Raw genomic sequence first — 13,008 nt, forward strand, 5'->3', positions numbered from 1 at the left:
GCTCGTTACTCTGTACTCTGGTTTCACTGCCTCATCGTGTCTTTGAAACTGCTAATATTCCAGATAATTCTCCTCGCTTCATTAGGCCTTGCTTTGATCCTCCTGGTCAAAATGAGATCAAAGTTTTGAGATATAAAGGGACAGAGACCCAATTTTTTTTAACCTCTTTATGCCCTGTACGAAACCAAGCCAAGCAATATTCAGATGTAACTTGTATTCCTTCCAGCCTCTGTCCGAGGTGGAGGTTTTTTCCCTTAGCCAAATAAGCAAAAGATGAACAAGGAAAAGTCTAGAAATAGCCCAGCTCTCCCTCCGCAGTGGGATGGGTAAGGAAACTGTGATGTGTTCATGCAATGGAATAATGCACTGGGGTGAAAACTCAACGAACTACAGCTGCGAGCAACATTCTGGATGAGTCTCTGAGACTGTGTTGAACAAAAGAAAGAACAATGCACACAGCCTGATTCCATTTATATGAAGTTCCTAACCATGCAAGAGAAAATAAGATACTATTTAGGGATACAAACATGCATAGAACTATAGAGGAGGGGGGGGAAGGATAAACTTCCAGGAAGGAGGGTGAGAGAAGAGAACGGCAGGAGGCGTGCAGGGGCTGCAGAGAGGTGATTGTGCTCATTGCTAAGACTTGTTGGATCTGGACACAGGTTGCCATTTGCACGATGGATCCCACAGGGATCTCCCTTCACGTCACTGCAGCGGGTGCCTCCAGTTGGCAGAGCCTGGGTCATGTGCCCACGCCTGTCTGCAAAGGAAGTGAGTGTGATTTTTCCAGCTTCTTCTGTGGGACGGAGTCTCTGCTTCATAGGATAGGGGGTTCTTGTAACACAGAAAGGGGCTTCCGATATGGTTTGGCCGAGAGGAATTCTTTGGTGCAAATAAGAAGTTCTCTGATGATCCAGCATAATCAAAGTATAAAATTTAGACTCCCTAAAGAAACACATGGACTTTAGGTTTCGCTAGATGATAACCAGCTAGTGGTGTGCTGGAGACCAGCTCTTAAAAGCTGGTTGTTGGTTTTTAGGAATTTTGTGAGTCATTTGTTAAACACAGCCATTATTTCAAGTTAAATTATAGACACTTACACTCAGTTAAATTTTTCTGAGAGAGAGAGAGAGCAAGCGGGGGGGGGGGGGGGGGGGGGGGGGGGGAATGAATCCCAAGAGGGCTTCACACTTGTCAGCACAGATCCCAACGTGGGGCTCAATCCCAGGACCCTGAGATCATGACCTGAGCTGAAACCAAGAATCGGCCACTCAACTGACTGAGCCACCCAGGCGCCCCAATTAAACTATATTTTTGAGAGGTAGCAAAAACTCCTAGTCCGCCATGTCCTAATTCTTTTATCGTACTTTACTCTCAGCTGGGCTCCGGAGGTTACTTAAATCCACAGCTGCGTGCTGCTTCTCCTTCAGTGGCCTCACACTGGCAGCCGGAATCCGCCGCGGCGGGAGCATTTACAACATGGAAATCAGCAAATGATGCAGATCAGAGGACTCTTTCCTCCCCCTTGTAGAGCACCATTAGTTCTGGCATCCCACGGAAGCTGGCAAAGTCTCGGGAAGCACTTGAAGGTTTTCCGTACTGTGAATTAATGCCAAACAACCAGCTGATCAAAGGTGGTGTCGTTTGAGGGAAATTGAGGAGAACAACACACTCACCTGATGGCTGATCGTCCCAGGTGTCTGGAGAGGTGGAGGGCTCCTCCAGGGAAAATAGAATTTTCTCTCAGGAAAGCAGTTCTAAACCCATGAGAGTATAGCTAGGTTTAGAAACATCCATTACGTCACGCTGATCAGAACTCACCCGTGGCTTGCTGGGGCGCCTGGGTGGCTCAGTCGGTTAAGCATCTGACTTGGGCTCGGGTCATGATCTCGCGGTTTGTGAGTTCAAGCCCCACGTCGGGCTCTGTGCTGAGCCTGGATCCTGCTTGGGATTCCGTGTCTCCCTCTCTCTCTACCCTTCCCCCACTCATGCTCTCTCAAAAATAAATAAATGTTAAAAAATATATATATACGTATATATACATAAAGAGCTCACCAGTAGTTTGTGTATTTGTTGGTTTTCTTTTTTATTTATTTTTTAATGTTTATAGTGAGAGAGCGTGAGTCGGGGAGGGTCCAAGAGAGAGACACGGAATCCCAAGCAGGCCCCAGGCTCTGAGCTGTCAGCACAGAGCCCGACACGGGGCTCGAACTCATGAACCCGGAGATCATGACCTGAGCCGAAGTTGGACGCTTAACCGACTGAGCCACCCAGGCGCCCCTGCTGGTTTTCTAAAGGGGCAAATGAAATTCATTGTTCCCTCTCACGGGAAGGACAGCAAGCGCGGGGCCACGTGCAGAGAGGGAACAGACGTAGCGGGAGTTGATTGGCCTGGAGCTGCCGTGACAGAGCCCTCAGACTGGGCAGATGTGTGCAGTCCTGATCTCTCACAGCTCTGGAGGCTGCAAGTCTGACCTGAAGGTGCCGGCAGGGCTGCTTGTCCCTGAGGCCTCTCTCCTTGGCGTGTGGACACCTGTCTTCTCCGTGTTCTCATGTGGCTGTCCCTCTGTGTGTCTGTGTCCTGATCTCCTTATCAGGACACCGGTCAAACTGAACTGGGGCCCTTCCTCATGACCTCATTCTAACCTAATCACCTCTTTGAGGACCCCATCCCAAATACAGTCACAATCTGAGGTCCTGGGGTCAGGAGGTCAACATGAATTTGGGGGGACACAGTTCAGCCCCTAACAGGGGGCATGGTTAAGTTCTCTCCTGATGGCCCACCTTTCTTGGGGGAATAAAGAGCAAGCTCATCCTCGAGGGAAGAATGTAGTGTTTGAGATCCTGGGAGGGAAGAGGTGTGACATAGTCAATACTGGGGCGGGCAGGGGCAGGCACAGTCACCAGGGGACAGGCAGGGGCGGACATGGTCACTAGTGGGTGGGAATTAGTGGACATAGTCAAGGGGGGGGTGGCAAACAGGGGGATCAGAATCACTAGGGGGCAAGTCAGGGATGAACACACCCTAAGGTGCTGACAGGAATGAACATAATCACCAGCAAGTGGGGAGTAGCGGACAGAGTCACCAGGGGGTGGGCAGGGGTGGGGACAGAGTCTCCAGGGGGCAGGCAGGGGCGGACAGAATCACTAACGGGTGGGCAGGGATGAACACAGACACAAGGGTGCTGGCAGGAGTGGACATAGTCTTAGGGGTGCTGACAGGGATAGATGTAGATACTACGAGTTGGGCAGGGGTAAACATAGTTACCCGGGGGGCAGGCAGGCGTGGACACAGCCACCAGGGAGTGGGCCGGGACAGAGACAGTCACCGGGAGGCAGGCAGAGGAGGACAGAGTCACCAGGGGACAGGCTGGAGTGGACACAGCCACCAGAGGGTGGGCAGGGGCGAGGACAGTCCCCAGGAGGCAGGCAGAGGTGGACAGTCACCAGGGGAGAGCAGGACGGATGAGGAAGGGCACAGCACTTCTAGGCAGCTCAAAGCTCCAGTTTAGGCACCAGACGTAGCTGCCCTCTAGGCACCGGACCCCGCATGTAACCGCTCCCTCTGCTCAGTGCTCCCCTGGGCCTTGCTCTCCAGTTCCCATGTTCAACTCTGGCCAGCCTGTGTTAACATTAGTGGGTGAACGGCTCCTTGCAAGGTAGGCAGGATAGCGCTTAGGAACAGCCTCAGAAATTGGAGAACCAGGTTGGAAAGCCAGCTTCACCACTTCCTGGTTGTATGGCTTTGGGCAAATTAACAACGTGCTTTGTGCCTCCGTTTTCTCATCTGCAAAAGCTGGGAATCATGAAGACGCTCAGCTGGTGTGGTTGCTGCGACTGAATGACCTATCCGTGGAGTGCAGAGGCACCCTAACGTGGGCTGTCATCACCATCATCACCTGAAGAACCGGGATCTAAGCATGGACTGCGCGGACATTTACATATTGGGTTACATACCTACGAAACATTCACAAGTTTCAAAGAAATTTATAGCTCCTGCACAGGGGCTTAAACACAAAAACGTGCTTAAAATGAAAGAGAAGAACTTTAATTTGCCAAGAAATTGCGTAGCTGTGGTATCCGTAGAGTTGAAACTTAGAGGAGACCCAACCAGAGGAAACGAAGGCATGTGGGACTTGGGATTCGCTGCGGGGGGGGGGGGGGGGGGGGGGGGGGGGGATTGCAGAGAATCCCTGGAAATCTAAGTCCACAGATAAAAATTGCATCCCCCCTCGACTTGCCCTTCGACCCTTGGCGTCAGCTGCTGATCTTAACAAGACTCTGTCTTAGGTGAGGCACGTGGTTTTCACCTGCTCTGCTAACCCTCGCTGAAGAGTGAATAGAGGAGCAGGGCTGCTAGTGGAAGAAAGAAGAGGGACGTGAGGGTTGGTGTGCGGTGAGAATCAGCCTTATTCAGCCGTTCTGCAATGTTTCAGATGCCACGGGAAAGCGGGACCCCACGAGATTCCAGATAAGAGACCCGTACAGACCTCTTTAAAGGTCTGCCCTGTGCCGTATACACACGAAAATGCCTGATCTCTGATTCAAAGGCAACCTTTGAGGAGGCGAGCTATCTCACCAGGGCGTACGTCGGATGGCAGAGAGCAAAACAGCAGTACGGGGAAGGGCCTGGGCCAACAGGGCGCGGGGGCGAGAGATTGAGGAGGACACAGGGCATGCGGGGGCCGGACAGGGAGGACTCAGGAGGACGGGCTGCGTGTCCGGACACTCCACAGGCGGTTTTGTTACGAATGCCTGACGGCGGGAACGGCTCCCTGCCTCGATGAAACCTCAGCAGGCCAAGTTAGATGAGCAAGCCCTCCCCGGCTCTGCGGGGGAGGCCCAAAGCCAGGGCCCAAAGCCAAGGTGAAGACACTCGTCTGAAAAATATCCTGCTTGGAGAGCCAGCTCGTAAACGGCTCGAGAAGAGGCAGTTAAGTGCTCAGGGAACGGGATGCTGACCTTACACTTTTTATGATAGCTTTTTAATTATGCTGTGGAAGGAAAAAGAAGGAAACAACGAGAAAAGTATATTTAAGAAGTTAGCCTTTCTCCCCCTCCCTCAGATGCGTCCTCTGGATGCAGCCGGTGTGGCCGGGGCGGGGTGGGGGGGGTGGCGGTAAGTGTTTCCACATTCCTGCTACACACACAGAAGTGTTTCTTTACGACACAGTTGAGATCTATTCTGCCACTTGATACTTTCATTTGACCACATATGGTGGCTATGTCACCACATCACTACGTGCAGCTCTGTTTCATTCTTTCCACGGCTTCATTAGCAGTTCACGGACTAGTAGTTTTTGTTTATTGATCTAATCTTATAGGGACACACATTCGGTTTGGTTTTTTTATTTTCCAGTCTTGCTTAAACGATGCTGTATCATCTATCTCTGTGCATGTATTTCTGCACACTTGTGCAAGTCTCGGAGGCGAGTGGGCCCCTGGTGGACACTTCCTCTGGTTTGCAACAGTTGAAGCCAAAGCGGCCAGATGCTTTGGGGAAAGGCAGTACTGGGCCTGGGTCCCATCACCGCGAGGGGCTCCCGGGGGGCCTGGGAGGGACACAGCCGGAGCTGGCTGGGAAGGGAATCGGTTACATGTTGAGTCTTCACTCGCCACCGGGCCCGAGGAGGGAGACTGCCTGTCAGGACCGTGGGGAATTCACCCCAGGGAACGCAGGCCTCATCCAGGCCTCCTCAGGGGCTGCGAGCCCTGGGACAGGCCCACGGAGGGTAAATTAAGTCAGGAATTCCCCGGGAGGGAGGGATCTCTCGAGCCTGGCGGCTTTAGAAAAAACACTGACTTAGCCCCTGAGAGCCCAGGCCACGTGCTTGAGGACTGGGCCCTGGAGGGAGGGGTGGAGGCAGGAGGGCAGGATCCAGGTCACTGTGTAGTCACTGTGCAGGAACCAGTTCCCAATCGTTGGCTGCGACGCCCTGGGCACAAAGCAGGCCTCTGTGCCGCGCGTCGCTTAAGGAGCTGGGAGGGCTGGTCTCGGCGGCCTATAGCACTGTTGGAAATACCTCCGTTACCTTTGTGCGCTCCCGAGCCGTGGCGAGCCTCCACCTCCCGCCGCTGAGGTCCCTCTCGCAGGGTGTGTTTAACCCCGTTTTCAAGTGAGCGTCCTAAAATCACTCTACCCAGGAAGTCAGCTCGATAGTGTCCCCGACATGAACTTTCCCGGCAAGACAGAGGGTGCCGCCGGGCCCTGACGTGCTCCCCCACGGTGCTCGCTCGGGACTCAGCAGCGGGTCAGCAGGGCGCGCGGATCCCCGCCAGGGGCTGCGCTGAGGCCCTGCTGGGCTGTCGTCGGGGACACGCTGGGTTTTGTGAGAAACCGCAGTCTGAGAACACAGACGCTGCTCCACCCGTGCGGGTCCTGCCAAGCCGTGCGTTTGCTGGGAAGGTTCCTCTGACTGCAAAGCGTCAGGACAGGCACACAGGCAGAACGTTAGCCCAGACCCTGCGTTGCTGTGTTTGAACGTGACATCATCACAGTCGAAGTTCTTGCTGTCATCGGTGGGGGGGGGGGGGGGGGGGTTCCGTCTCCCTTAGGACCAAGTCCCCCAGGGCGGGGCCAGGCCCTGTAGCATCCCTATCCGGCACAGCTGTGGCCTCACCAGGCTTGTGGTAGACGGTGACTTGGAGGTCACGGACGGTAACAGATGCCCCGAAATGCCGGGTTCGCTCACCGCATCCAGAAATCTTCCAATGAGGCAAATGCCCTCCAAGCTGCACACTTAGAAATTCAGCACAAGAACCACACACACAAGCCCTTGTCTGGAAGATGCTGCTGTGGAAAGCACTTTACTGACTGCGTGACGGGAGGCGTGTGTGCCGGGCTTGGGGCGCCAGAAGCGTTAACAGAAAGGTGGATCCTCCCAAGAGGAGGGCTGCAGCCTGCCCCACCTGCCTGTCCTGGGAGCGGGGAGTCCTGGAGGGCCTCCTGGCGGCACCGTTAACCCGGGCAGAACTGGGGGGGCGGTAACGCCGTGGGCGCTGTTTCCGGGGCCTCAGGGCTGAGAGTCTCTCTCTCTTCTGTCCCGGGCGTTCCCGGGCTGTGAGCACGGGAGCCTGTCACATGGCAGAGTACTGGCACATTGGGGACCAGAGGTGACACTACTTCCCCTTCTTACCTTACGCGTCATTTTTGCTTAATATTGGGCTTAGCCCAGATCTTGGGGCGATGTCTTCTAATGGAATCAGCAGCCGATGTTACAGAGAAGGAAACTGAGGCTGAGAGGGAGTAGGGCTCCCTCTGCTCGGTCTCGCCCCAGCCACGGGCCAGGCGCCCCACCCCTCTGTCCTGAGGCCCCGCGATTCGCCCAATGTGAGCCAGCGAGTGGACTGCAGGCGTCATGGGGGAGTAGGTCTTGAAATGGGGGCTGCTTCTCCCTTCAGACCTCCAAAAGTGGGCCTGAACAGCCTGTCGCTTGTGTGTGGTGTCTTGTAGCCCCCAGAGCACGTGTGATCCAGGATTTAAGTTCACAGTAACCCACCAGGGTCCCTTCTCAACGGATGAGGACACTGAAGTGGGAGGGGGCAAACCGCACACCCAGGCTGGCGCGGTGAGTGCGCCGCAGAGGCAACTCTGAATTCCAGCCGTCCGTCCCGAGCCCAGAGCGCTCCGTGACCTGTCCCACGGCCAGCCCAGGAGAAAGGGAGACAGCGAGAGACGGGGTGGGGTGTAGACAATGGATACGGACACAGTTATGGTAGAGACAGATGTAGCCATGCTGTGCCCATGGATACAGATACCATAAACAACGTTACAGTCATTGACATGCTATGGACATCGACCCAGCGATGGTTGTGGATGTACAGGTAAATACACATTTGTAGATAGACACTGGCAGAGGTGGAGACAAAGACAAACTGCCCCGCTGAGCTGGCCAAATTAAAATTCTCACATGCGGGGCCTGTGGGAGGCTCAGTCTGCGAAGCCTCTGACTCTTGGTTTGGGCTCAGGTCATAGTCTCGCAGTTCGCGGGATCCAGCCCCACGTCCATTCTCTCTCCCTCTCTCTCTACCCCTTCCCCATTCACGCATGCACGTGCACATGCTCTCTCTCTGTCTCTCTCTCTCTCTCTCAAAATAAATAAACATTTTGAAAGTCAATGAAAGAAAATGCTCTATATGCAACTAGAAAGCCTGGGCCCAGATTCCGTCGCCCCTGGCTTCCTTCAGTCCACACAGGGACCTCCTTGTGGAAGGGAGACCAGGGAAGCCCTCTCTGCCGTGCCGGGGAGCGCAGGACTGCTGGCTCCGTGTACTGACAGGCGGATAAAAGTCCCCTTTCTCTTGCTTCTCAGAATCAATGTTTTATATAGTTAGAAACTTCTGGAGCTTCCTGAGACAGTCTGGGAGACAGCTTATAAATAGCTCCACTTTTTCCTTATATATACGCAAGCATAGAAGGGGGACTCAGAAAAAAATCAACAGTAAAAAATATTTGTCATATGTTTTACTATTGTAAAATTGAATTATAATTTAAGAGCTTCGATACATTTCTAACTGTGGTAGATTTTAAGGTAATTACGTGTCTCCTCAGTAATATATTTGCTATCAACTTATTGCATAAAAGGATTGCTTGTGAGTTCAAAATTATTTTTAGATTTATGGCCCTTTCAAGCGAAAAAAAGGGTTTTTCAGAAATACTTCCGATTGCCAATGTCAGGTGGATCGTCCATTTGCCATCAATAACGCCTCCTCCAGAATCTTCCGTCATATAAATCCAGCCTGACAGGCCCATAATGCATGCTGCGAGGGTGTTCTCAGGGGTAAGGAATGGTATCTGTGTGAGTTATATTAGGCCGGCCTGTGGAAAACAGTCATCCGCAATTTATGAATTCAGATGCTCCCGGAACACGCTTTGGTATTCCAAGGAGACGTAGGTGTTTTCATTTGCATTGGCTGTCTTGATAAATGTTTATTGTGAAAAACTGCTGATCTGGAAAAACACTTCTGTGCACCGTTGTCCGGCCTGCCTCTGATGTTTATTGCCCACGTTATCAAAATTGTACGGCTCTGTTACGCGCCCTGAGGCTGTTTTGTCGTGATTTTTCCAACATAAAGGCTTTGTGGGTGGCTCCAGGTGAAGCCTCGGTGCCCAAGACGAGCTTGGAGAAGGCAGGTGGCAGAGGCCTCCCTGGGGACACTGTCGCGTCTAACGTCGTGTTACTTTATGTGGCCTCACGGGCCGGGCAGCGTCGTGTTGTGGTGTGTTCTGTTGTGCTGTGTTGAGCTGTGTATGTTGCCTGCAGTATGTTGGTTTATATTGTTGGAGACCACAGAGCCATGGTCGCAGTGCGGAAGATAATAATTTCATGTGGGTTGAGGACGGAGTAAGCATTTGGGCTAAATGTTACAGTGTCTACACGGTCTACGTTCGCCGGGGGGTTGCCCCTCTCTTCGCCTTGTCTCCCGTCACTTGGTTCATTAAAATATGGGGTTTGAGGGGCGCCTGGGTGGCGCAGTCGGTTGAGCGTCCGACTTCAGCCAGGTCACGATCTCACGGTCCGTGAGTTCGAGCCCCGCGTCAGGCTCTGGGCTGATGGCTCGGAGCCTGGAGCCTGTTTCCGATTCTGTGTCTCCCTCTCTCTCTGCCCCTCCCCCGTTCATGCTCTGTCTCTCTCTCTGTCCCAAAAATAAATAAAAAACGTTGAAAAAAAAAAATTAAAAAAAAAAAAAATATGGGGTTTGATTTGTTCATTTGGTTGTTTTAAAAGTTAAAGTCTCGGGCCTCAAATCTTACCCAGCCTGCTGCCTTTGGGTAAGTGCGCGTGCATGCGTGTGCATGTGTGTGTGCGCGTGTGGGTCTTGAAGATCCCAGGGGAGACTGGGATGCTGCGATTTATCTCCGGACCCAGTTCTAATGCCCAAGCTCCTGAGTCAGCAGCCTTTATTAATACAGCCGAGGAGGCTAATTCCCCTCAGGCTGCACTCAGTTCGTCTTCCAGTGATCTCTGTCTTGCTTAGCTCCTGGCCTGCGCCTGGGAGTGGGATTTAATCTGTTATCTGAATACCGTTCATAAGAAAAAGCATGCAAGTAAACATGTAGCATTAAATAAGGAATTATTTGTGAAAGTCACACAATCCCTTTCTGTAGTCGGGTCACTGAAAAGGAACCAACCATACGCTATCCTTTTCCTGAAAGATTGGTTTCAGAAGCATTAGAAATCCAAGGGGACTAAATCAGATTAATTTTCAAAATTAGCAGGGATAAGCTTTATTCTGAAATCATGAACGTTCTCTTTTAATTAATTTCAAATGTGGCTAATCCGTTTTAGGCGTGTTACAATATTAAATAGTAGACTGGCGTGTGGCAGGCGGAGGCGGTGAATATCCTTGATCTCTGTAAATACTTAGACTGGCTTATAACGCATAATGTCAGACACTGTAAAAATCCCGATCTTCTACTTCCGTCTCATTGGCAAGAATAAATAGGCTTGTGCTAGGCACACAGGCTAAAACAGGAATTCGGTATTGTTCAAGGACACCCCGGGGGAGGTGCAGGGCCCCTGCCGGCTGGCAACGGTTTATTCAGCTTGGTTTTCCTCTTCCCAAAAGCGGATCGAGAAAATCATTAGATTAGCAGCTCTCACAACTGTGCTACTGCTCGGCCAGGTCATCAGCCACGGGGGAGGGACAGGAATCGGTTCGTTGGAGTGCCATGGGGACGTGGCAGAGAGCTTCTTCCTGCTTCCCCGAAGCCCAAGGGATCCAGCGAGATGACGGCAGCCGTCAGCGTGAACGCGGCCAGCAGCCCAGACTCGCCCTGGTTCTGCACCTCCAAGCTGAGGCAGGGGTGAATCTCGCAGACACGCCCACACCCGGCTCTACTCTACTCGGTTGCATTTTACGGAGTCAAAACAGGACGTTCTTCCTGTGTTAACGATCGCAAGGGAGAGGAGACTGGAGCTCACGCTGGCCGCCTGGGCCTGGGATGTTGATAGTGGCCTCCACGCGCTATGTGGGGTGAGCGAGACCTGGCTTGGGCAAGGAAGCGTCCTGCGGGCCTCTTGGCTTCCATTCCTTCGAGCACAAGTGTAGAAGTCCTCTGGGCTCAGCACTATCCGAGGAACTGAGATTACTTATACAGAGTTTGTCAATAAACCCTCACATAAACACGGAGAGTTACTTACAGGCCTCAGCTGTCCTATGCGTGCACTTTAGGAGAGACACAAACGTAATTAATGATTTTAATCAATTAATGAAAATATTAGGTAATGACTGATGAGCACTAGATAGAGAATTAAAATAGGTTGAGCAGATGAGGTTAGAGAGACCCAAGGTGGAGACTCTGGAAGGTGGAAAGGGGACGGGGGACCCAAGGACCCAGAGCAATGGGACATCTTCCCAACTCCAGCCCCCGCCAGGCGTCCCCCGACCCACCACCTTGAACAGAAGGTGGCCCAGGTAGGCTCACCCCTCCCCCACATCAAACAGGAGCCCTGCCCACCACCGAAAGCAGGTGACCCAGCAGAGTGCTGACCCACTGACAAGAAGAGGCCAGGGGACACACACCCTCCCCCAGCTAGAGAGATAGGGTGGCCCAGGGCTCGAGCAAGGAGGAACCCACCATCTGGCCCCAGAATCATTCTAGGCCTCTAAAGGCACCAGGCGGCTTGGCCTGGGGAAGTTCCCTCCACCCGCTCAGGAAGCACCAGCAGGAACCTGTGGGAGCCCCATCAGGACCAGACAGGAAGTAGAGCAAAATAGCTCCTCAAAATCTCTGAAAATTATTATTTTTTAATGTATTTTTTTATTTTCTAATGTATTTTTTTTTTTTTTTTAAAGAGAGAGCACAGGCAAAGGAGGGGCAGAGAAAGAGGGAGAGAGAGAGAGTCTCAAGCAGCCTCTGCACTGACAGCAGGGAGCCCGACGTGGGCCTCAAACTCACAAACTGTGAGATCAGGACCTGAGCTGAGATCAAGAGTCAGATGCTTAACTGACTGAGCCACCCACGCTCCCATGTATCCTAGGTTTTGACGAGAACATGACCCCAGATGATGCAGAAGAGATTCATTCTAAAAGTCAAGAAAACAGCTGGGTCAAATCATGCTAAACAGGGATAATATTACCCTGCTCCAAAGTCTCTCCAACTAGAAATGATCAGTGAAGTGAGAAATTCTTGAGAAGGCCATGTAGTTTGTTTTTTTTAGATGCCCTTCTTTGGGAAGATAGTTCTAAAACATTTGTTCAGATTGTTTTGATTACCTTTATGTTATTACCCGATGACAATAAATGCTGTGGGGTGGTTTTTACCTAAAAAGGATTTGTAGTAAGTAAAGGATGACAATAGAACTGAAAAAACACAGTAACCGAAATAGAAAACTCACGGGACAGGTTCCTAGTGCAGTAGAAATGACAAAAGATAGAATCAGCAAACTTGAGGGCAGATCAGCAGAATTTACCCCATCTCAACAACAAAGAGAAAATAGAAACCCACACAGTTTCAGGGATTGTGGGACCATAACAAGACATCCAACATTCATGTCATCAGAGTCCCAGAAGGGAAGGGAAAAAGGGGGTAGCTGAAAGCGAATTCAAAGCAACACTGGCTAGAAGCTTGCAAAATTTGAGAAAATGCATAAACCTACAGATGCAAGTACAGTTTACCTTAGGATAGGACCCCCCCCAAAAAAAAAACCTCATCCAAGGTGCATCATCAGGAAACTAAAGACCAAGAAAAACTGTTGAAAGCAGCCAGAGAGAGATCACAAAGTACCAATACAGGAACACCAGTCCGAATGCTGGCGCATTTCTCATCTGAAACCCGAGGCCAGAAGGAAGCAGCATGACCCGGTCCAGATGCTGGAAGAAGAGAGCTGTCGGCCACAAATTCTATATCCTCCGTGAAGCTATCTTTGAGGAGTGAAGGGGAACTAGAGACGTTCTCAAAAGAAGAAAAACTAAAACACTTGGTCACTTCCGGACCTACTCCTCAAGAACAGCTAAAGAAGTCCTCTGGACCTTACGGCAACGATGAAGGAGCGTCAGCAA

This window comes from Panthera tigris, chromosome A2 (genome assembly GCF_018350195.1).
Source record: "Panthera tigris isolate Pti1 chromosome A2, P.tigris_Pti1_mat1.1, whole genome shotgun sequence".
Lineage (NCBI taxonomy): Eukaryota > Metazoa > Chordata > Mammalia > Carnivora > Felidae > Panthera > Panthera tigris.